General features: G+C 35.8%; 1 pseudogene; it reads right to left on the reverse strand.

Moving 5' to 3' along the window:
- Positions 1 to 8,856: 8,856 nt before the first annotated feature.
- On the reverse strand, positions 8,857 to 11,049 carry LOC121487172 (annotated as a pseudogene).
- Between the last annotated feature and the right edge of the window lie 11,790 nt (positions 11,050 to 22,839).

The raw sequence follows: 22,839 nt of genomic DNA on the forward strand, positions 1-22,839 counted from the left end.
CTTAGACATTTTTATAGCAGTGCCTGAGACAGATGTCATTGAGTGTGGTTTTTAGAATCAAAGCAATTATTCAGAAAAAAACCTAAACTTTACAGTTAAAATATAAATACATTTCTTATACTACTCCTGTAGAAATGTCTACCTAACTGCCGATATTCTATGTTGATGGTGTTCTGAAAGAAGAGCATGGAGAGCATGAGGAATTAGGCTGACTTGCACACAGGCCTTGGCTTAGCCAGATACCAGCTCTGTGATATTGGTTATATCACTTTTGTGAATCTTATTTTGTCATTTATAACATGAAGATAGTTATACGTGCCATAGAGGGTTATTATGACGTTTAGAAATAGTGTATATACAGCCTGTGGCATCGAATAGTCGCTAAACTCATGATAGATTTGATTAGATTGAATCAAATGGAATAGATTGTTTTTATTGTTATATTTGCTAATTCCTCTCCACAGAGTTAAAAATCTGTTTCTAGTCTCAGAGTTACAATCCCTTTTTTACCTCTCTGATCCATTCGTTCTGTTGTTCACTTTGGTCTAGGTTGAGCCTCTTTCCCCCTCCCCCTCTCCTCCAAGGGATATGTCAGAACTAAAATTCCAAGTTTCCCTTGCATTTAAGTTACCTTTGACTTAGGCTCTTGAGGGAGATGCCGTAAATGAAGTTTCCAGTTTTGCTGGTGAAGGTGGTAGGAGCAGGAGTGGTGATGATTTTCCAGGATGTGTTTTGCAGGCGTGAGTAGCACTGGCAATGGTGGTGCCAGTGAATGAATGCGAGCAAAGTCAAGTTCCTGGCGCTGGTGGAGCTTGATGCAGAAACTGGTGGGCTTTGTTCCTTAGCCGTGAGAAGCCTGCACCTCATCTCCTATATGAAGTCCCCCATCAGTGTTATCTAGTCACAGCACATTTAGTGAATTTTGTTTTTGTTCATTCATTTTGTTTCATTTTGAATAAGAACTCTGGCTTTAGTACAGATAGGTCTGTTTCTATCCTCTTTTCAATCTTTAGTATCTTCATTATCTGGTTTCTTTCAGTTCTCACCCCTCTATCATGTAGGGGGCTTGTAGAATTCTTTCTGCATAGACCTAATTATAAATATATGATTAATATATAAATATATATATAAATATATAATATATAATATTTTAAATATATGTAATATATAAATAAATATAATCTATTGAAAACTAAGCTTGTGTGTTGTCTTTCTTGAAACATGCTTTTTCTCCAGTTTTTCCTACTTTGGTGAACAGCCCCAGCTACCACCAGTTGCCCATGCCTGAATATGGACTTTTTTGGGGGGTCCTTCATTCTCCTCCACACATATATACTATCAATACTGTTGCCTAAAATCTGTCCTTTTCATTCTCAGCCCTTTACTTTTTATTGGGTTCAACTCTTAACCTCCGTATACCTAGCATCCCATTACTATTGTTATAACCTCCTCGCTGGCCTCCTTGCCCTTCTTCATCTCCATTTCTATCAGAATGACATTTCTACCATAAAAATCTGACCTGATTACTCTTACGCTTGAAAATTTTAATTGTTCCTCAATACCGATAACATAAAACCTAAACTTCTCTGCTTGACATTCAAGGCTCTTCAGATTGTAGCCCTTATGTTTCAATCTGGCCTTATTATCTAGATAGCTTCCTTTGAATATCATATCCTAGCTATTATGTACCAACTTAGGTTCCCCTCAAACTGATTACTTTTTTTTTACATTATTGAAACTTTGAACATATTGTTCCTTTTTTGCTAGAGCCCACCTCTCCTACATCTGCTAAGAAAACTCTTTAGACAGCTGGTTTCTGTAAAAATACAACATTATCCTAGGCAGACTAGAGTTCCTTCCTCCTAATCCTCACTAGATGTGTTTCTCTCCTCACTATCGGCAAGGATTGTCTTTTCATCTTTGTAGCTTTATTTACCTAACATATGCTTGATGCTCAATACATACTTGTTGAATGAATGAATGAATGAGGGAGTGAAAATTTTCTTATAGGGCCAACACTTTTCTGAGTCTTTTCTGTTCCTGCAGCGCTTGTGGTGGATGCTCTTGTTTCTGGCCCACATTTACTTATGCTTTTTTCATTTTTCTCCATATCTACACATTTATGCATTATGTTTACAGGACTCTTTTTATTCGCGTCCACTATCAAGGTTGTATGTTTTTTAGTTACATACCCCATAAGCATAGATCACAGGTCCCTTCTAAGGGACCTTTGCCTGGTCACTGTCTCAATCATTTAACTATGTTTCATTCTGCTCACATTGACCATCTGGCTAGAGGGGTCATACCTGTCAGTCTGATTCCAGGGCTATGCTAGCCATGCACTGACTTTCACATATCTTGAATCTTACTAGTTTTATTAATCACAGTTTTCTCTGAGTTTGACCCAGAAGCATTAATTTTGTCTATCTAACAGATGGAAAAGACCATGCATAGACCACCCTCATTTTGGGCAATAAAGTATTACCCTCCTAACAGAAAATTACAATGACGAGTATTTCCACAGGAAACATTGACACTATAGTTAAAGGGTTGCCTCTGTTCCTCTAGTTCACAAGTCCCTTCCAGTAAATGACTTGATAAATAAATCCCAGCTAAGAAGGAACTTCCCATTTAAAAATATATATATTTTAGAACTCCAAATTCTTTATTTTCCTTCCATTATACTTAAGATGCACACAGCAAAAAGGTTATGTGAAAATTGACCAAACTCATTGAAGGCCTGGGAAACTATTAGAAAGCAAGTAAGCAAACAAACAATGACAACAACGCTAAAAAGAGAAAATAAAACTATTTGTGACCTATTCCTTTTATTCCTCCAACCTATTGTGGGTGTGTTTTTAAATTGTGCATGCTGAGACATGCTCTTGGGAGCATGATCCTTCAGAATAGCATCTAATTTAATCACAGCTGTGTGTAATGTGACTTTTTGTGTCTCTTTGAATTTAAAAGACACACTGTGAAAAACTGGCTATAAAGTGGTTGATAAGACTTCATTTAAAATGGTTTGGTGTTTTCTGCCTTGACTGATTCTTGGAAAGAGGGAAGGAAATGACATTTGTAGAATGAATACTTGACTAGGCACCGTAGCAAGTTCTGCAAATGTCACAGCTACCTTATGAAGAAGACTTTGTTACCCTAACCTTACAAATGAGGAAAGTGAACGTCATATTTTCTGGAATTGCACAGCTAGTAAATAGAAGGCTGAGGAAGATTCCCTGTTCTGACTGACTTCAAAGCCCATTTAGTGACATCTTTTAACAGTTATAATTGTGGACTGAGGATCCAGTTGAGTTATTCTGGGTATTTCTACCTCCCTTGGCAATTTGTGCGAGATCACTTATTCCTCTTTCTACCACCATTCAGAGACTTCATCCTTCAAGGGATTCTCAAAACAAAACAAAACAAAGTAGGGTCTTTCAGCACTGAAGGCCTGCATACTTTGTATTAGACAAAGATATAAGAAATACTTTGGCATGGAGTCGCTACGTATATTCTTTGGCCATTCTCTTTTTCCCTTCCTAATATGAGACAGGCTCTGAGAAGCTCATCAGTAACTGGTAGTAGCCAGCTGTCACTGCTTTGCAAACGATACCACGTAGACTATGCTGGTATGTGAACCACTAAGTGCCAAATTTACAGATATTAAATGTTCTAAGAATTCCCAGGTGAGATCAGGGATGGTTTTTATGGAGGAGATGGAACAAGCGTTTATGAAACTGATGGGTGCTTGAAGAATGATAGGTTTTGATAGGTTGAGATAAAGAGGTAAACCTAGGTATTTGAAGATAGGAGAAGTGTGAGCAATACATATAAATGAATACTTATAATGAATATTTATAAGTAAATGAATATGCCTGGTGAGTTGGGTCACCTCTACCGAGTGACTTAAGTGTCAGAAGCTATTCACTGGTACCGTCAAAATAGAGCAAGGAAAATTGGAGTGTGCACTATATGTCATATACGACAGAAAACTCCTGTTTTACATGCATTCACCTATTTAATTTTCACAATAATCCTGTATGGTTGGCGCTGTAATCATCCCCATTTTACAGATAGGAAAATTACAGAGAAGTAATTGTCATACATCTAGGAAGTAGTAGACTTAGAGAATGTCCGTGCTCCTAAGCCCTGACCTAGGCACAGGTGTGGACACACTATGTTGAGTGTAGCTAGGATATAAAGTGGTTGGAAAAATCCTCTTGTGACTGGCTAAATTCACCTGAATTTTTGGACATTTTCCCAATTAAAACAAAACAAAACAAACGCACACCTAGTTTCTAGTTATCTGATCTTCTCAGATCTGCCCTGATAGCCCTCCTTTATCTGGCTTTTTCTTTTCATTTTTCTTGACCTCTTTTTCTTCTCTTTTCTCTTCTCTTCCTCCCTCCCATTTCCGAGTTATTTGAGCCTGTAACGTCTCTTCCCATTTGTAGGATTATGGCTCAGGAAGTCCCATTCCCACAGGAATCTCCGGGGCAAGAGTGGAAAAGGTTACCATATTACAGAAGTTGGGGACAGCTGCAAGCAGAGCTCAATCAAGGGTCAGGGAGCGACTCTCCTCTCCTTCCACCCCTGCTACCTGGTCTTGTCCTGTCAGCCTAGGAGGGCCCATATCTTAGAAAGATGAGAGTCTTTAACGAAGGGAATCAGCCCAGAGCCTGTGCCAGGATAGGTTTTGCCCCCCTCTGCAGCTGTTTTTGTTGCCTCGCCAAGCACAGCAGTAGATGGATTTATTTGTATAGGAGGTAAAGCCAAGAGAATCTGGCCGTAATGTTCCAGCAGCTGTATCTTAGTTTTCTGGAACTGGAAACCTAGACCTGTCTAGAATTTTTTTTTTTACCAGGTATTTGAATGGGTGTCTTTACTTCTAAAAATGGAAGAAAAGAAACAAACAAAAAAGAATTTTTTGATGGAAATGGAACCACTAATTTCAACCTGGGGGCTCTGAGTTGGTTGGAGTTGCCCAGGTGGTTTTTATTATGTCTCTTTCTGATTGCTGGTTGCCTCCTACAGAAAGAAGGGCAGAGAAGTTTCAATATTATAGACATTGGTTGAGTGCCCATCATGTGTCTTCATTTTACATAGTACTGAGAAGTGTAGGGGGCAGATATGAGACTAAAACCAACAAACAATCCTAAAATGATATAAAAAATAAGTAAGGCCTGCAACAATGTCAAAACAGTAGTGGACTTAAACTTACTACGTTTAAAAAAATTGAGGAGCTCCCTTTTCAGCAATTGTATTAAAAACTAAGCTATAAAATAGTCCGGATACTTTTCTGCTTACTCACTTGCTTTGGTACTAGATTTGATGACAAATAAGTACTGATTTGCAAAATAAATTTCATCATTGGAGAAAAAGAATTCACGATTACTGTCACTATGCAAAAAATGTATTATTGGTTGTATAGAACTAAAGATGGCAGCAATGTTGAACAGGGACTGAATCCCAAAGTGACTACTTTCAAGAGATTAACTTTCATCTGTGTGTATTAAGTTTTTGAGTGCTTCCTCAAAAAAAAAAGTTGCATGATTTTATGGTAATGCTATGAGTATAAGGTCACTAATTTTAAATTTTAAAAAAGGGCACTTGGGTGGCACAGTCAGTTAAGTATCTGACTCTTGGTTTTGACTCAGGTTGTGATTTCAGGGTCATGAGGTCAGCCCCACATCAAGCCAGTGTTAAGCGTGGAGTCTGCTGAAGTTTCTCTCTTCCTCTCCCGTTACACTTCCCTGTCTTGTGCTTTCTCTCTCTCAAATAAATAAATCTTAAAAATAAAAAAAAAAAAGAATTTGTACCAAAAAAAAATAGGTAACTGTCTGAAGTGGTGCATTTAATTAACGTGATTGTGAAAATCGTTTCCTAATGTAGACATATATCAAATCATCACTTTGTACACTTCAATATATTAGGACCTTATTTGTAAGTTATGGTTCAGTATAACTGTAAAAAATTTATAATCTATTATATACCAAAAAAAAAAAAAGTCCCCATCTGTTAAAATGGCAGTTGAGTTTAAGGAAGGGAGACTGGAATATAAACTGGAATTCTTGCAAAAGAGTATTGGGAAGTGAGACTTCAAATGAATAAAATTTGGGAAAATGGAACATGAAAAATTAGAATGTAAGGTTTAAAGCACAGGAGCAGCTTAATTAAACATTGCCTTTAAATCAAGCAATTTACTGAAATAACTATAAGGATATTGGGCGATGTTATAAAAGTCCTCTAATGTCGTAAAAGTGACCTATTTAATCCTTGTTGACCTATAAAAAAATGCTAGCTCTTGATAGGAGACTTATGAAATAATGTTGGAAACATTGCCTAGGATATTTAGGTGCGTTTTCTTGAGACTGTTTACATGTCTGATTAACCCATGGAATATAGATCTCTTAGAGTTCTGTAGTCCCAGGATCCCACAGAATGTGGAAAGTCAGCCAGACTTCCAAAATAGCTAGCAGTCTGTGATTATACACCGTTATTTGTCCAAAAAGTGCTCCCAAGTAGTAAATGAAGATTAATAGACAAATGTATAGGAAAAATTATGCTCTGAAAATAAGCAACATATTTATTTCTCTAATTATGATCTGAAGATTTAAAAAAAAACATCTGAATGAACTAAATGGCTGTAGTTTTATTGGCTCTTGACTTTGTAATAAAAAGTTCCAAATTTGGCCATTTCTTCAAACACTCCTGCAGAGAGAGACCTTATTCAATATGTTCCATAAACTTAAGAAAAAGAATGTAACTTTAAACTTTTCACTAATTTCCAATTATAACATTAAAGGCCTAGATGAAAATCCACTATGAGGAAATAGATTCATTCTGAATCCACTCAAATTTCATAGACATTTAACACAATAATAGGTTTATTGAGCATTGGTTAAGTGCAAAACACTGTGCAAAGTGGCCTATTCAATCTTTATATCAAATCTATGTCATAGGAACTTTTATAATCCTTATTTTGCAGATGTGATACAAAAAGAGGCATAGAGAGATTAAGAAACTAGCCGCTAATCACAAAGTATTTGAGAGGCTTAAATAGGACATAAACCTACTTATTTCAACTTCAACTGAAAGCCTCACTTAAAATTTATTTATAATAGTAATAAATGTGCATAGTTTAGAAGTAAAGTAATTCTACAAATCTTGTAATTAGGGTGAACATTTAATTTGTTATACACTTTTGAAAATTAAAGAGGGTTGCTAATTGGATAGGACACTGGGAAAACAGGAATAAAACAGGACATTTCAGAGAAAAACGGGATATATGGTTACCTGATTTATGATGAAAAAGAACATTCTTGTTTTTAGTATCTCTTGCTCCCTAATTCCTGTGCCTTAGAGGCAAATTTACTCTTTTTGCTGTTTTTTTCGGTTTTCATTTTGTATTTTATATTTGTGAGCTCCTTTTTCAGGAATTGTATTGAGAACTAACTATCCAAATAGCATGCTGTCCTGTAAATTTTTGATGTTCCAATTTTAGATATTGATTTTGATATTTATCATATTGATTTATTTTTTTAAAGATTTTATTTATTTATTTGAGAGAGAGAAAGAGAATGAACAGGGGAAGAAGCAAAAGGAGAGGGAGAAGCAGATTCCCCACTGAGCAGGGAGTCCGATGTGGGGCTCCAGCTGAGGATCCTGAGATCGTGACCTGAACTGAAGGCAGATGCTTAACCAATGGAGCCACCCAGGTGCCTCTATCATATTGATTCAGATATTTATATTGCTTTACTTTATCACTATATTGATTTTTATATTAGTTATTGATTTTTTACTATGGAATATAGACTTTAGCTTTCTTAAACTTTATGATTAAAATTTTTTCACTCTCCTATTTTTTTGTTAAGTAATTTTATATTTAATTATTAGGACTGTATACATTTAATCACAATTGATCCACCTACACTAGTTTGTTGCATTTAACAAAACAACTCACTGTTTTTCTTCGAGTTAGCTATCATGTTTTTTATTTTTGCCTACTTTTCTATGTACATGTTGCTCATTCAGCCCAAGCTTTCTTTCTAAGCACGATTCTCCTCTTGTTACTGTTAAACCTCATAGGTAATAGATAAGTTCTACTTTTTTCCCTTAGAAGCATCTCTCTTGGATTTTTCATCTTTCTAATCTGTATTAAATCAATATGATAAATATTACAATCAATATAATATCTGAAATTGTATTAATTGCTTTCTGAATCAATGATACCATAGTTTTCTTGGGATCTGTCTTTATCTTTATCCTGTGGATACTTTCTTTTGTTTTAGACTTCCTATATCCCGGAGTGCACGACTTTCTCAGTGTGTCCCTCAAACCAGAGCCTTTCTGTGTCAATCTCCTCCTACAGCACTGTCTTATTTCGTCTTGGTGGGAGGGGATGTAGGCTGGGGGAGAACATCTAAACTCTGAATGCTCCCATTACAGACTCACTATACAAAGGGAGGCTTTGAGTTGAATTTGAAATAAGTAGGTTTATGCCCTATTTATGCCTCTTAAATACTTTGTAATTAGCAGCTAGTTTCCTATCCTCTCTGTGCCTCCTTTTGTATCACACAAGACTCAAACCTCTTGTGTTCACCGTACTTTGCCCTTAGTCTTCAAAGTCACCTGAAGTCACTTCTAATACCTGAATCTTTCTGGAGTCTAGTAGAACAAATGTGCTTATTTTTTCATTGACATCTCTCTTTCCAGGTAGTCGGATGTCAACTTTCTTTAACTTACTGAGTCAGTTGCTATTTATTCCATCTTTTTGCATCTTTCAAAACTTAGTTTCCTTTCCTGTTCTCTTTGTCCTGAAGAGTTTATACCTTGTTGTTATAATAAACTTTATATTTAAACTTGGTAGAAGTCCATTACCTGCCAACAGAGAATAAGGAATAAATTTCCAAAAATGTACAATTTCCTTTAGAGAAATTTAGGAACTGAAAGACTGATTTACATGAAAATCTGTAGAGAAAGTAGTTGAAAAGTCAATTCATAAACTTTTATTCCACTTAAAGGGAATTAATATATGTGTTCTCTACAATTATACTTGGCTTGTTCATGAAAATTTCATAAGACATTAAACAAAGCTAGTTATTTCCCTGTTAAGTATTTGTGCACCACATGCATATTATTAGGCAAGTATCAAAAAAAAAAAAAAAAAGAATCAAGAAAGCAAAAAAAAAAAAAAAAAAAAAAAACCTGAAAACAACTAACTAAAAAAAAAAGTTAAATCCATGAGATTTTTGTTTTGCTGTTGTGCTTGATACACAACAAAAAGTAATGAAGTAATTGATATTAAGCAATTCATTTTTACTACATTTTTACTTGTACATTTGTTCTTAGGTTGCCTAAAACATTTAAATACAAATCAAATGAATGTAGCAAAAATAATACAAGCAAACAGCAGGGAATTTTACAAATAATGAAATATGAACCATTTCTGCCCTTATCCAGAGTTGATTGGGTCACAGTGAAAGGAACACTTCTGCGATTGTAGTCAAAGGTGTGCCCAATGAGAATGAGTATTCAACAGGTTCACGTGGTTCAACACTGTAATATCCACGGGATACCTATTTCTACCACAGCCTTGTAAGTCCTCCAAACTTTAGTTACAGTGTCTAGAACCTGGTATTCCTTTTATTCCTCACCAGGACAAACCAACACATGGGCAGTTTTCTCTGCTTAGACGTGGAAGCAGTTTCAACACCGGCCTTTGCGAAGCCACAATGTACCAACAGGACTATGCCAAACACTTATAACCAGTATACAAGTTCCACATCCCATGTTGGCGACCTCAAGATGAAAACAGGGAACTCCCTAACTGTTCACCGGCTCTACTCCCTTAATATGAAACCTAAAAACTACTTGAGAAGAATAGAAATTCAAATAGAAATAACATAAACCTTTCATAAATCATAAACAAAAAAACTATTTGTGGGACCACATAGATGACAAAGGGTCTAGTGCGTAAATTTTAGAATGAGGCAGACAAAAGTTAGAAGGCTGGTTAATTTTCCCATCCTTCTCCTGCTTCAATTCAACTCCATCTTCTTGGGTATCCGATGTCCATGATGTCAAGTTGTCTCTCAGTAATTACATTATTAGCATGCTGTCTTTTTAAAATTATTATTATTTAAAGATTTTATTTATTTGAGAGGGATAAAGAGGAGAGAGAGCACAAGCAGGGGAAGGGGCAGAGGGAGAGGGAGCAAGCAGACTTCCTGCTGAGTGAGGATCCTGACGCAGGGCTCGATTCCAGGACCCCAAGGTTATGAATTGAGCCAAAGTCAGATGATTAGCCGACCGAGCCACCCAGGCACCCCAAGCATGCCATCTTGGTATGGCTTTTCACTCAATGTGTCAAGTTGAGCAACGGCTCCATCAAAAGCTGTCTTTGCAAGACAGCAGGCTTTCCCCGGGGAGTTCAGAACCTCATACTAGGACACAGAGAAGTTAAGGGCCAGACCCAATCTGATAGGATGTGTTGGTATTTCCTTTTTGCTGATTTCAAAAGCTTCTTGGTGTGCTTCTTGTGACTGATCCACAATCTCCTTCATACCCTCACCAGCGGAAACCCCGGCCAAGTCCTAGTAGTAGTCTCCTTTCATATTCAAATAGAAGACGGGCTCGCTTGTGAAGCACTGGGGATCAAACACTTTTCCAAAAGAGACCCTCCATCATGGCAGACATCTTGTAGCTCAGTCTCAATTTTCTCTCTGGATTCTCCAGCCATCTGCTGTCGTTCTCAGCACCTTCCATCTTTTGCCCAATACTTGAGACGACCCTCCAAGATGACCTATGGGCTCCTACAGCATTTTTATAAGCAATTGAGAGAAGATCCCTCTCTTCATTGAATAATTCAGCTCCTTGCTTTACCTCTTAGGGCAGTTTTACGTTCACAGCAAAATTAAGTAGAAAGGACAGAGTTTTCATGTGCCCCCTCCACCCCCCCACCCCACACTCACAACTCCCCCAACACTCAATGTACCACATACTACTGGTGCATTTGCTATAATTGGTGAATCTACGTTGACACGTCATGATCACCCAAAGTCCGTAGTTTACACTAGAGTTCACTCTTGAGTCATACCTTTTCAGATTCTAATAAATGTTCAACATCTCTCCACCACTGTAGTATCCCATGGAATGGTTTCAGTGCCCTAAAAATCCCCTGTCCTCTGCCTATTAACCCTCCATCCTCCAACCTCTGGCAAACACTGATCTTTGTAATCTCCATATTATTTACCTTTTCCGGAATGTCACATAATTGGCGTTGTGTGGTATGTGTCACCTTGGCTTTTTCCACTTAGAATATGCATCTAAGATTCTTCCGTATATTTTTCAGACTCAGCCCATTTCTTTTCACTATTGAATAATAGTCCATCATATGGATAAATCAGTTCATTTATCCATTCACCTACTGAGGGATATTTTGGTTGCTTTCAAATTGTGGCAGTTGTGGAGAAAACGTCTATACACAGTGATGTGCAGGCTTTTCTGTGTACAAAGTTGTCAGCTTGTTTGGGTAAATATCAAGGGCACGTTGCTGGGATGTATGGTAAGACAGTATGTTTAATTTTATAAGAAGCTACCAAACTGTCTTCCAAAGTGGCTCTTCCATTTTGCATTTCTACCAGCAATGAATGACAATTCCTGTTGCTCCAAATCCTCAACAGGGTTTGGTATTGTCAGTGTTTTGGATTTGGGCCATTCTAATAGGTGTGTAGCGATACGTCATTGTTGTTTTAATTTGCATTTCCCTGATGACATGTGATGTGGAGTATCTTTTCATATGCTTATTTGGCATCTATTTTTGTCTTTGGTATGGTTTCTATTAAGCTCTGATTTTTAAATAGTTTTTTTTCTTCGTGTTGAGTTTTAAGAATTTTTGTATATTTTCATATCAGTTCATTATCAGACTCTGTTTGCAAATATTTTCTCCCACTCCGTAGCTTGTCTTTTCATTCTCCTAACTGTGTCACACAGAGCAGAAGTTTTTAATTTTAATGATGTCTAGTTCATTAATTATTTCTTTCATGGATCCTGTGTTTGGGGTTGTATCTAAAAAAGTCATCAGCAAACCCAAGGTCATCTAAATTTTTTCCTGTGTTATCTTCTAGGAGTTTTACAGTTTTGCATTTTGCATGTGGACCTATCATCCATTTTGAATTGATCTTTGTCAAGAGTGCAAGGTCTGTGTCTAAATTCATTTTTTTGCATGTGGTTGTCCAGTTGTTCCAACACCATGTGCTAAAAAGAGAATGTTTGCTGCATTTTGTTTTGTGCATTTGCTCCTTTGTTAAGGAGCAGTTGACTATATTTGTGAGGGTCTATTTCTGGGCTCTCTATTCTGTTCCACTAGTTCATTTGCCTATTTTCACGAATATCATACTGCACCGATATCTGTAACTTTATAGTAGGTCTTGAAGTTGGAGTGTGCCTTCTGAATTTGTTCTCCCTTAATATTGTGTTGTTTATTTGGTGTCATAAATCAGATATTCATAAAATAATTTGCTGGGATTTTTATTGGAACTGTGTTTAATCTATGAATTTAGGAAGAATTATGACATTGTGATAATATTGAGTCTTCTTATTCATGAATATGAAATATCTATCCAAGTTTTAGTCCTTTGATCTCTTGCATAACAGCTTTGCAGTCTTCCTTATATAGATATTGTATATATTTTGTTAGATTTATGCCTAAATCTATTTCATTTTGGGGACTGATAATGATATTGTGTTTTTAATTTCAAATTCCAATTGCTCATGGCTAGTATATAGGAGAATGAATGATTTATATATGTTAACTTGGTATCTTGCCACCTTGCTGTAATTGCTTATTAGTTCCAGGAGTTTTTTGTTGTTGTTGTTGATTCTTTGGGCTTTTCCACACTGACAGTCATATCGTGTGTGGAAAAAAAAGTTTTATTTCTTTCTTCTTAATTCTATGACCTTTTTTTTTCTTCTTTTCTTATCTAATTACATTAGCTAGGACTTCCATAACTTCCAGTGCTGTTGAAAAGCAGTGGTAAGAGGGGACATCCTTGCCTTGTTCGTGGTCGTAGTGGGAAAGCTTCTAAGTTTTCACCATTAGACATGATGCTAGCAGTAGGTTTTCTGAGATGTTCTCTATCAAGTTGAGGCAGTTCTCCTCTATTCCAAGTTTGCTGAAAGTTCTTGTTTTGTTTTATTTTTATTTTTTATTTTTTGCATCTACAAGCATGTGAGATATGATCATGTGATTTTTCTTCTTTAGTCTGTTAAGTTAATGGGTTACATAAATTTTTGAATGTCAAAGCAACCTTACATGGCTGGATTAAATCCCACTTGGTCTTGGTATATAGTTGAAAAGTGTGATTTTCTTCTTATGCCTGGAAGAACACTTCAACTTTGGCAGAAAGGAGATGTGTGGTGGAGAGGGGGTTACCCAGGGCTTTGAAGTAACAAAAGGGAAGAAGGCATCAGATGGTAGTGGCCAAGAATGCAGGCTGAGGATTCAAATGAGACCCAGATACGAGTCTTGGCTCTACAACTGACCAGCTAGCTGACCATAAGTAAATTACTGAAATACTCTAAGCCTCAGTCTTCTCATCTGTGAAATGAAGACAGTAATATTACCTGTCTCAGAAAGTAGTCAAGAGGATTATAGAGATAAAAAGGGTACGATACATAGAATGAGTGACCAGCTCTCAGTAAGCATTTGATAAATGTTAGATATTTTTTTTAAAGCCAAAAGGGGGTACCTGTGTGGCTCAATCCGTTAAGCAAACAACTCTTGATTCTAGCTCAGGCCATGACCTCAGGATTGTGAGATCGAGCCCTGTGACAGGTTTCATGCTGGGCATGCAGCGTGCTTAAGATTCTCTCTCTGCTCTTTCCCCCTGCTCTTTGTCTCTGTCTGTCTCTCAAATAAATAAATAAGTAATCTTCCTTTAAGCATTAATAAATAAATAAATAAATAAATAAATAAATAAATAAAATTAAAAAGGCAAAGGACAATGGTAGATTTTTTTAGATGGATAAAGAACATTGAGATAATGACCAGAATAGTAAAAGTTTAAAGCGGAATGTGCCATGAAAAGATTTAATTAAGCTAAAGGAGTATATAAAGACTCTTTTAGTAACTGATAAGATTTTACGAAGGCATAGGACATACGTTAGAAATTAACTTTCACTTAAATTGGTGATTTCCAGCCTTGCTGTTACAAAGGCAAATGTATAGCTAGTGTGGGAGAGTGATAATTTTGAAAAACTGCCTGGAACCACCACATTTCATTATTCTCTTGCCTGTTCATAGTCTTGTTTTATGTTTGAGTGAGTTAAACTATCTGATTATGTTTTAGACACTCCTGGGTGAAATATGTGCTAAGCTGTAGACTGTTATGTCATATGTACATAATTTCTTCCTTCCTGAGACTCTCTGCTTTCTAGGTCTTTTCTTCTTTCCTCTACTTATTCTTACAATGTTTCCTTCTCTTTTTGATATGCTGCATCCTATTGTCTCTCCACTTAAATTTAACTCACATTAGTTTTATACAAAGAAAAGAATGCTATTTCCCATTTTTAAAAATCCGTTTTTTCTCTTTTCTCTTGTATTAATGCCGAATTCAATTCCATCACATTTAGCTAAGGTTTTAGGATATTGCTTACTTCAGGTGTCATTACTTTTCAACTATAAACCCCAAAGGGGTAGTTAATTTTTAGTCTATTTTTACATGGTCCAACCTTTTTTTTCTTTGTTAAAATTTGTTATTGATCAGCTTTTCTTAATGCATATATAATTAATACCACTCCAGTTCCATTGTATATTTCTTCTCTAAATGAATACTTAAGTTATTACCACAGCTTCTAATTCAGTATTGAGAAAGCTAGGAAATGTTGCATGTGTGTGTGAAGGGTCAATGCCTACATATAAGGCAGTGATATGTAATATATCTGTTGCTCATTTAAAACTTTGGCATTGCCTCCATTACCTACATGTCCTGTATATCTGTATAAGATCACATTGAGCCTGTGTGTAATATTTACCATGATACTGCCAAAGTCCTGAATTGAATTCTTTCCAGAAATGTTAAGGTTTGAGTTTATTGTTTCAAGTTAATGAGTATGACTTTTACTCAAGGCAAAGACAAGGGTTGAAACCAGATTATGTGGCCTTAAACCACACAACAATTTCCCTTGTGAAATTTTTTGCTGTTGGAGTTTAGTTTGTATAAAATAATCAAAACACTCTGTAGGAATTATAAGCTTCTAAAGTGTTTTATCCCCACAGAGCAGTTTAGATCATGTGTGGCAGTCCGGAACTTAGAAGGTGGTTGACTTAATTTATTGTAAGCATTAGAAATCAAAATTAGCATTAAAAATCAACCCCTTGTGACTTTTCCCCTCTGAGTTGAGCTTACATAAAACAATTGAGTATGCTCTAGGATTCATCAGTTTTTGGTGAACTTTTAATTTGGTTGTATAGTGGTATAGAATGGTTATAAAAGATTTGGAATCAAACTTGAATCACTTCTCCTTAGCTCTGAAAGTTATTAAAACATAGAGACCTGTAGACTTTTATTTATAAACATTCTGATTACAATTTTATTTTAGAGGACAATTCTTAATTTCCATGTTTGTGTACTTGTTGGCTTCCAAGATCTTCTCAGTCATCTTTTTTTTTTTTTTCTTTTTCAGGGTTATTTAGGACTGAACATAGATTTTAAAGGTTTTTTTTTTTTTCAGTTTTATGTTGAGAAATGGATGTGTTTCTTCTTTCCCCCAATACAAACCTTATAGGAAACTTGTGTATTATGTGAGCATTTACATGTACTTTGTATATACATAAAGTAATTTTCTTAAAACTAAAGTTTGCACAGGACAGTGGAAGCTGCAAAGACCTGTTTCCTAATAACTTCAGTTTGCTCTAAAGAGCATGACTTCAAAAGCAAAACAAAACAAAACAAAACAAAAACCTGACTTTGTTTCCTAGGATCTTAAAATACAGCAACTTCTCTATAGTTAATTAATTACGTTATTAGCTAAAAATCACAAACTTCAGTGGCATATAATTGCCAATAAAATGTGTGTATCCATATAAATGTCTTCATATTCTTTTGTATACATTACCTTTTTCTCCTCAGAGAAATAAAGAAAAAGGAGTAACTTTTCTAAAATAAATACCAAAAAGTAGATGATGAGGGGGAGGGATTGGTAACTGTAAAGTCAATTAAATCTAACATGGATGCAAGTGTCTTTACTTAATACTGATCACTTTTGAGAAACAACTGGATATTTTAAGGTGACAACTCTGTAATTATTTTTGGAATACTATGTTTGCTTTCTGAAATCCACAACCATTTCTATTTTCCTCTTAGTACAGCAATTTGGTGAACTGTAATTTACTGCAATTTGTGTGGACAAGGATTGTAGATTATATTTTGCTATTAATATTCCCCAATACAAATTTATATCAACAAATCCAGAGGTGGCATATGACCAAATTCAATGACTTATGCTTAAGAAAACAATAGTTAATTACAGTTTTAAAAGGTAGTATATTTTCCAGCCATTCAAAAACACAAAACAGCCTTCCAGCAGTAATCTGGAGTTTGTACCAAATGAAGGCCTCTTGCTGAAATGTCTGTGGGACCTCTTTGAAGCTTGGTGCTCATTAGGATGTGCATGCAGAACAATTTACTGTTCAGGGATCTGGTTAGGATAGTACTAAACTAAAGCAGTCACGAATAGCCTAGTCCTTTGCATGTCTCAGTAATTCACTCTGCTAGTAGATTGCTAATAGACTGGAGGATAAGTGTTTGTTACAGGAGATACATATACTTTAAATTGTGCACCCGAGTACTACATGGAGTTACGTGGGAAGATGAGACACCTGCTTTTGAGGTTTGTTCAAAGGACACAGAAAGATCCTCTCCACTCTCAAACGAACTCCTGTATCAGTTATCTCATCACCTGACATTATCATAAAAATCCTCCCCTATGAGTTAAACATTATATCCAGAAATAAAGTTCCCTTAAAGAGCTTTTGATTCACATGTCAATAATTTAGTATTTCCCCTAGTACTTTATAATTTACAAAGTTCTTTACAGACAATTCTGTGGTCTGTTGTCATTTTCCTATGAGCAATGAGGAACTGAGGCTCAGAGAAATTATAGAACTTGCTCAGGGTCATATGGCTAATGGCAGATGGAAGCCTCTGGCTCCAAATTTAATGCTTTTATTATTACATTCCAGGAAGGATAGAAGAGACTACGGGCTCACTAGTCAATACACAGGATTGTTTGGCAGGTTAGTGGGTCAGCATTGGGAGAGGGTTGCAAAGGTGCTTTAGGTCAAAGTGAAAAGGGAGGCCGTCAAGCACACTGGGTGCCCAGGGTTGGGGAGGGGTGGGGTTGAGGAGAGGGATGTACTAATCAAAAAGACTCAAGGTAGCAAAGATAGAAGTAGAAATTCTATGACCAACCTTACTCTTTAAGAATGCTCATGTCTATGGAAATAACTCTCCTCCTGCCACAGCTCCTAAGGGGCTCCATGGTATTTTCTAAATACCGTTCTACTATGTTGGGAAATACAGGTTTGTTGAGAAAGGGGATTTAGATTTTTTTTTTCCTTTTCTAGAAATTCTCTATGGGACTTATTTAGGCAAGAAAAAATATAGGGCGCTCTACCAGTACTCTGTCTGTGAGTGGCCTCAGAGATATGTAAGAGGATCTGGCAATCAGGTATTTCCTACAGTTACAACTTATTCATCATCATCATTAACAAGCACTCTTTTAGGGTTGGAGGATCTGAAGCCAGATTGCCTGGGTTAGAACTCTGTTCTTACTAGCTATGTGACTCTGGACAATTTCCTCATCTGTTAAATGGTCATAATAATAGTAGCTACCTCATATGTTGTTGTAGGGATTACATAAATAAACATGTAAAAATCTTAGAACAGAGTAGGCTTTCAATGAATTTAGCTATTATTATAATTCACAGCAAGTTATAATCAGGGCATGCCTCAAAAAGCATGGATATAATTGAAAAAACTACCCCCAAAGTTTGAGGTATTAATTTATAGTAATTATTAATATTTTTCTTAATAAGGACTTTTTTGTTTTATAGTTAGTAGCACTTTAATGAGACTTTTTTCCAGATTGGGTCACATGATATAATTTATGGTATAAATTTTTTAATGTAATTTTTAAATGTAATTTTGTATGTAATGTATGTAAATTATGTAAGTAATTTTTATCCCATAAAGATGTTTCCTAACAAAATATCAATTTCTTCTTTCATCTTCTTTCTCATTCTTAAAGAAGTAAGAGTCAAGTCTTTTTCCTTAAAACATACTGAATCCCAAAAGAAATATTTATGTAATAAGCAGCTGGAAAGACTGGGTACCATGAGATGTAAGAAGTAAAATATGAAAAGCCTGAGCTGGAGTTAAGAGGACAGAGTTAGGAAAGGGGACTTTGGTCTAAACAGCAGGTTCTGGGAAGCTCAGATAGAAGGAGAGAAATCATCATACTCTTTTGTTCGCTTGTTAGAGTCAATTGGTTTATCTCTCATCAATATTCTATGAAGATGATAGAAGCTATTTAGGGTCAGCTAAAGGGAAGTAATGCAGTTGCTTGGTGCTTGCTTATCTGAATTTTATTTTGTTCCCCTTCATATTTGTCTGTGTTTCTTGAATACTCCATGTTCTCTCTTGCTTTTTGAAGGGTAGAACTTTGCACATACTGTACCCCTTACAGAAATCTTCCCAACAAACTCATCCTTTGTCAAGTTACCTTCTTCTTGTCTCCAGTCTCTGTTAATGTCATATCCTTGAGATATTTTACCCCTAGATCAGGTAATTCCACTCCCCATTCAGTGCTCTCAGGGCACCTTCAGAACTTTCCCATTGTCACCCTAGACTGTTCTCAAATGTTTGGCTTCTCTAGGTTGTAAACTCCAGAACAACCTAGCCCTTATCTCCAGGATTCTGGGAAACGTACTCTGTCTTGATCTGGATGGTGGTTTACCTACATAAAAATTTTAAAAAGGGGCACCTGGGTGGCACAGTAAGTTAAGTGTCGTACTCTTGGTTTTGGCTCAGTTCGTGATTTCAGGGTCCTGGGATTAAGCCCTGTATCAAGCTCCGAGCTCTGCACAGAGTCTGCATAAGACTCTCCCTCTCCCTCTGCTGTTCTTTCCATTCTCTAAAATAAATAAATAAATCTTAAAAAAAAATCCTAAGATCAGTGAACTTTATTCTAGGCAGATTATGCCTCAATAAATAAAAACAAAAATCAGGCACGGAGCCGGAATTTAATCTGCACGTCACCAAACCTTGAGGTTAAATTGAACATTTTGAATAATTAGAAAAGTTCTTCCTATACTTAGTTGAAATATGCATTCCTATAATTTTCATCTGTTGGCCATATATCTGTTTTCTGAGCCAACTTTGAATAATTCTTTTTTTTTTTTTTTACAGGATGCTTTTTAAAATATTTGATGAGAGCTTTCATGTTCCAGGCGAATCTCAACCATTCCTCTCATGACAGTTTTAATTTTTTAATCATCTCAGTCTTTCCTCAGCAGATGTTCTCTAGTTTATAATGTCTTTCAAAATATGGCATCTAGAACCGAATACAGCATTCCTAGTATTATCTGACCAACGCAGAGTACAACTTGCCATTACTTCCCTTGAAATTATATTTTGCTACTATTAAACTGACTAAAGCATTTTCATTTCTGTTTAGTATTACCTCTCAGTACTAAGACTCCTTTTCAACTCCGTTTAAAAACTGCCATTAAACTAGATCCCCTCCATCCATATATGCAGAAGTCATTTTCAAAAAAATTAATTCAGGCCTTTAAATCTTGTTGGCTTTAGGCAATAATGGGTTCCAACTTACTCCACCCAAAATTACATTCTCTATTTCATAGGTTTACTATAAAGATTAAATATAGTACTGTCTATAAAATCTGTTTTAGAAAATGCACATACATGAAAATTTAAAGAAAATACTGAGATAATTTTGAAACCTAAGACTTTCATCATTTCATGTTGTTTATTAAGAATATTACGTGTAAAAAGCACAGGGACAGAGTCCTACAGCATAACTTCCTTTCAAGTTGATAATCCATCAACACTTTTTGTCTTACTTGTTTAATCATTCCTAAGCAGGAAAATAGCTGAACGCCATATGAAAAATCAAGATATATTAAGGAGCATATAGAAATAAGACAGAAGTTGAATAGCTTGTATTTCTTGTGTCATCTCTTAACATATTATTAACTGCTTAAGCAATAATCCTATACAGTCTTACTTGTAGCTTTATAATAGATTTTCGGGAGATGTTGACTGTTGTTGGCCTTCTGAATTTCTATACATTACTGAATATACTATTCTAGTCCTGCATTTGTGTGTTCATGTGCACACACACACATACACACAGTCTGTTTAAGATTTTGACTAGGACCACTTCGAGTCTATAGATCAATTGGGAAAGAATCAACATCTTTAAAATAATGACGTTTCCAGTCCATGACCACAGTATTCTTTCCATTTATTTAGAGTCTTTTTATTGTTTTTCAGTAAAGTTTTTAATTTTTCTATAAAGGTCTTGCACATTTTCCTATGTGTGTCATATTTTTGTACTGTGCTAAGTGGTGTATTTTAAAAATATAATTTTCTAACTTTGTTGCCAGTGTAAAACCTAATTGGTTTTTGTTTATAGATTTCTTCATCTACTAACCTCGTAAATGCTAATTAATTCTGACAGTTTTTTAGATTTTTAAAAATTATCTTACAAGGTCATGCCAATCCCTTTAACATATACCTTTCTGTGTCTTGTTTTAATCTATCTCTCTGCCCCTTCCCTCTCTCAGGCTACCACTCTCCTGCATCTTGCTTTTAATAATTTATTTCATGTTTTAAAATAATGTTTTATCATATGTATATATTCCTTCAAGACAATATTTTAATTTCTTTTAATTGTATAAGAGATATTATATTGTATATAATATTCTGGGACTTATAACCAATATTGCATTACTTCATTCTTATTGCCACAGAAATAAAACATGGGAGGGTTGCCTGGGTGGCTCAGAGGTTGAGCATCTGCCTTCAGCTCAGAACGTGATCCTGGGGTCCTGTGACTGGGTTCCCCACGGGGGTCCTGCTTCTTCCTCTGCCTGTGTCTCTGACTCTCTCTGTGTCTCTCATGAGTAAATAAATAAAATCTTTTTTTTTTAAAAAAAAGAATAAAACATGGGAGAATTCTTGATCTTGGTGTATGGAATGTTTTTTGGCAAGAATATATAAAAGTAGTATCTCTTTTCATCAAAGAAACTTTTCATATAGTAAAAACAGCATATTACAGAAAGTAGGGACTTGAACAGATATTTGTATGCCAATGGTCGTAGCAGCATTATTCAAAATAGCTAAAAGGTGGAAAATGGCCATCAACAGATGAATGGATAAACAAAATGTGGTCTGTACGTATGATGGAATATTACGGTACAGTGTGGTTGAGCCTTGAAAACATGTCAAGTGAAATAGGCCAGGCAAAAAGAAAAATTTGATTCCACTCATATGAGATAAATTTATAGACAGCTTCATAGTGACAGAAAGAACAGTGGTTAGGAGAGGCAGAGGGGAGGAGAGCATGAGGTGTTACTGTTTAACAAGCACAGAATTTCAGTTTGAGGTAATGAAAAAGTCCTGGAGATGAACAGTGGTGATGCTGGTGCAACAGTGAATGTATGTAATGCCCCTGCATTGTACACCTAAAAATGGTTGCTATGTATAATTTACCAAAATATTAAAAAAAATGCATGGTATGAACTAGGAGATAGTATTTATAGCAACTGTAACTCAAGAATGTAAAAGAACTAGGGGCGCCTGGGAGGCTCAGTCAGTTAAGCCCCTGCCTTCAGCTCAGGTCTTGATGCCAGGGTCCTGGGATGGAGCCCCTGGCATCGGGCTCCCTGCTCAGGGGGGAGCAGGCTTCTCCCTCTCCATCTGCACTTCCTGCTGCTTGCATTCTCTCTCTCAAACAAATAAAAAAATTTTTTAAAGAAAGATCTATAAGGAAAGGATAAACCACTCAATAGAAAAATGAGCAAAAACCATAAACAGGAAAACCCATGGCTGATAAACACATAAAGAGGTATTTAACCTCAGGGGTGACAAGGAAATGCAATTCAAAGCCCCAGTGAGGTGCCGTTTCACGTTCACATTTCACGTTCACTTGAACAGCAAGTACTAAGACGTCCAATAACCTAAGTGTTGGAGAGGATGTGGGATATCTCTTACTCATTCTTGGAATATAAATTGGGATAACAACTTCAGTTGTTCACAAACTCGACATTTCAACAATTCCATTCTTAAAATATTTACCCGAGAGAAACTCAAGCTTTCACTGCAGAAATATTTACAGTAAAGTCTGTAGCTACATCATAACAGAAAAAGCTTGGAAAATCTCAAATGTTCCCTGACAGGGAATAGGTAACTATATTTTTGGTATCTTCAAACAGTGTGTTATTCTATGGCAACGAAAGTGAATGAATTATAGAGGCCCTAAAATACTCATGGACCGTTCAAACTTCTTATAATACATACTGTGCTCGTTAATTATCAGTACTTCATCTTATGTAATATATGTATTTAATTAACTGCATCTCACACATTTTAGCATCCAGTAATTTTATTACTGCTCAATTCAAAACATTTTCTTATAATTCTTTTTTTTAGTAATGCGTTATCTAGAAGTGTGTATCTTAATTTCCAAACATAGGTTTTTTTTTTCTTCTTAAAAATCTATTTCTGTTTAGTTACAAATAACACAATCTAT

The sequence above is a fragment of the Vulpes lagopus genome, chromosome 3, assembly GCF_018345385.1.
Source record: "Vulpes lagopus strain Blue_001 chromosome 3, ASM1834538v1, whole genome shotgun sequence".
Taxonomy (NCBI): Eukaryota; Metazoa; Chordata; class Mammalia; order Carnivora; family Canidae; genus Vulpes; species Vulpes lagopus.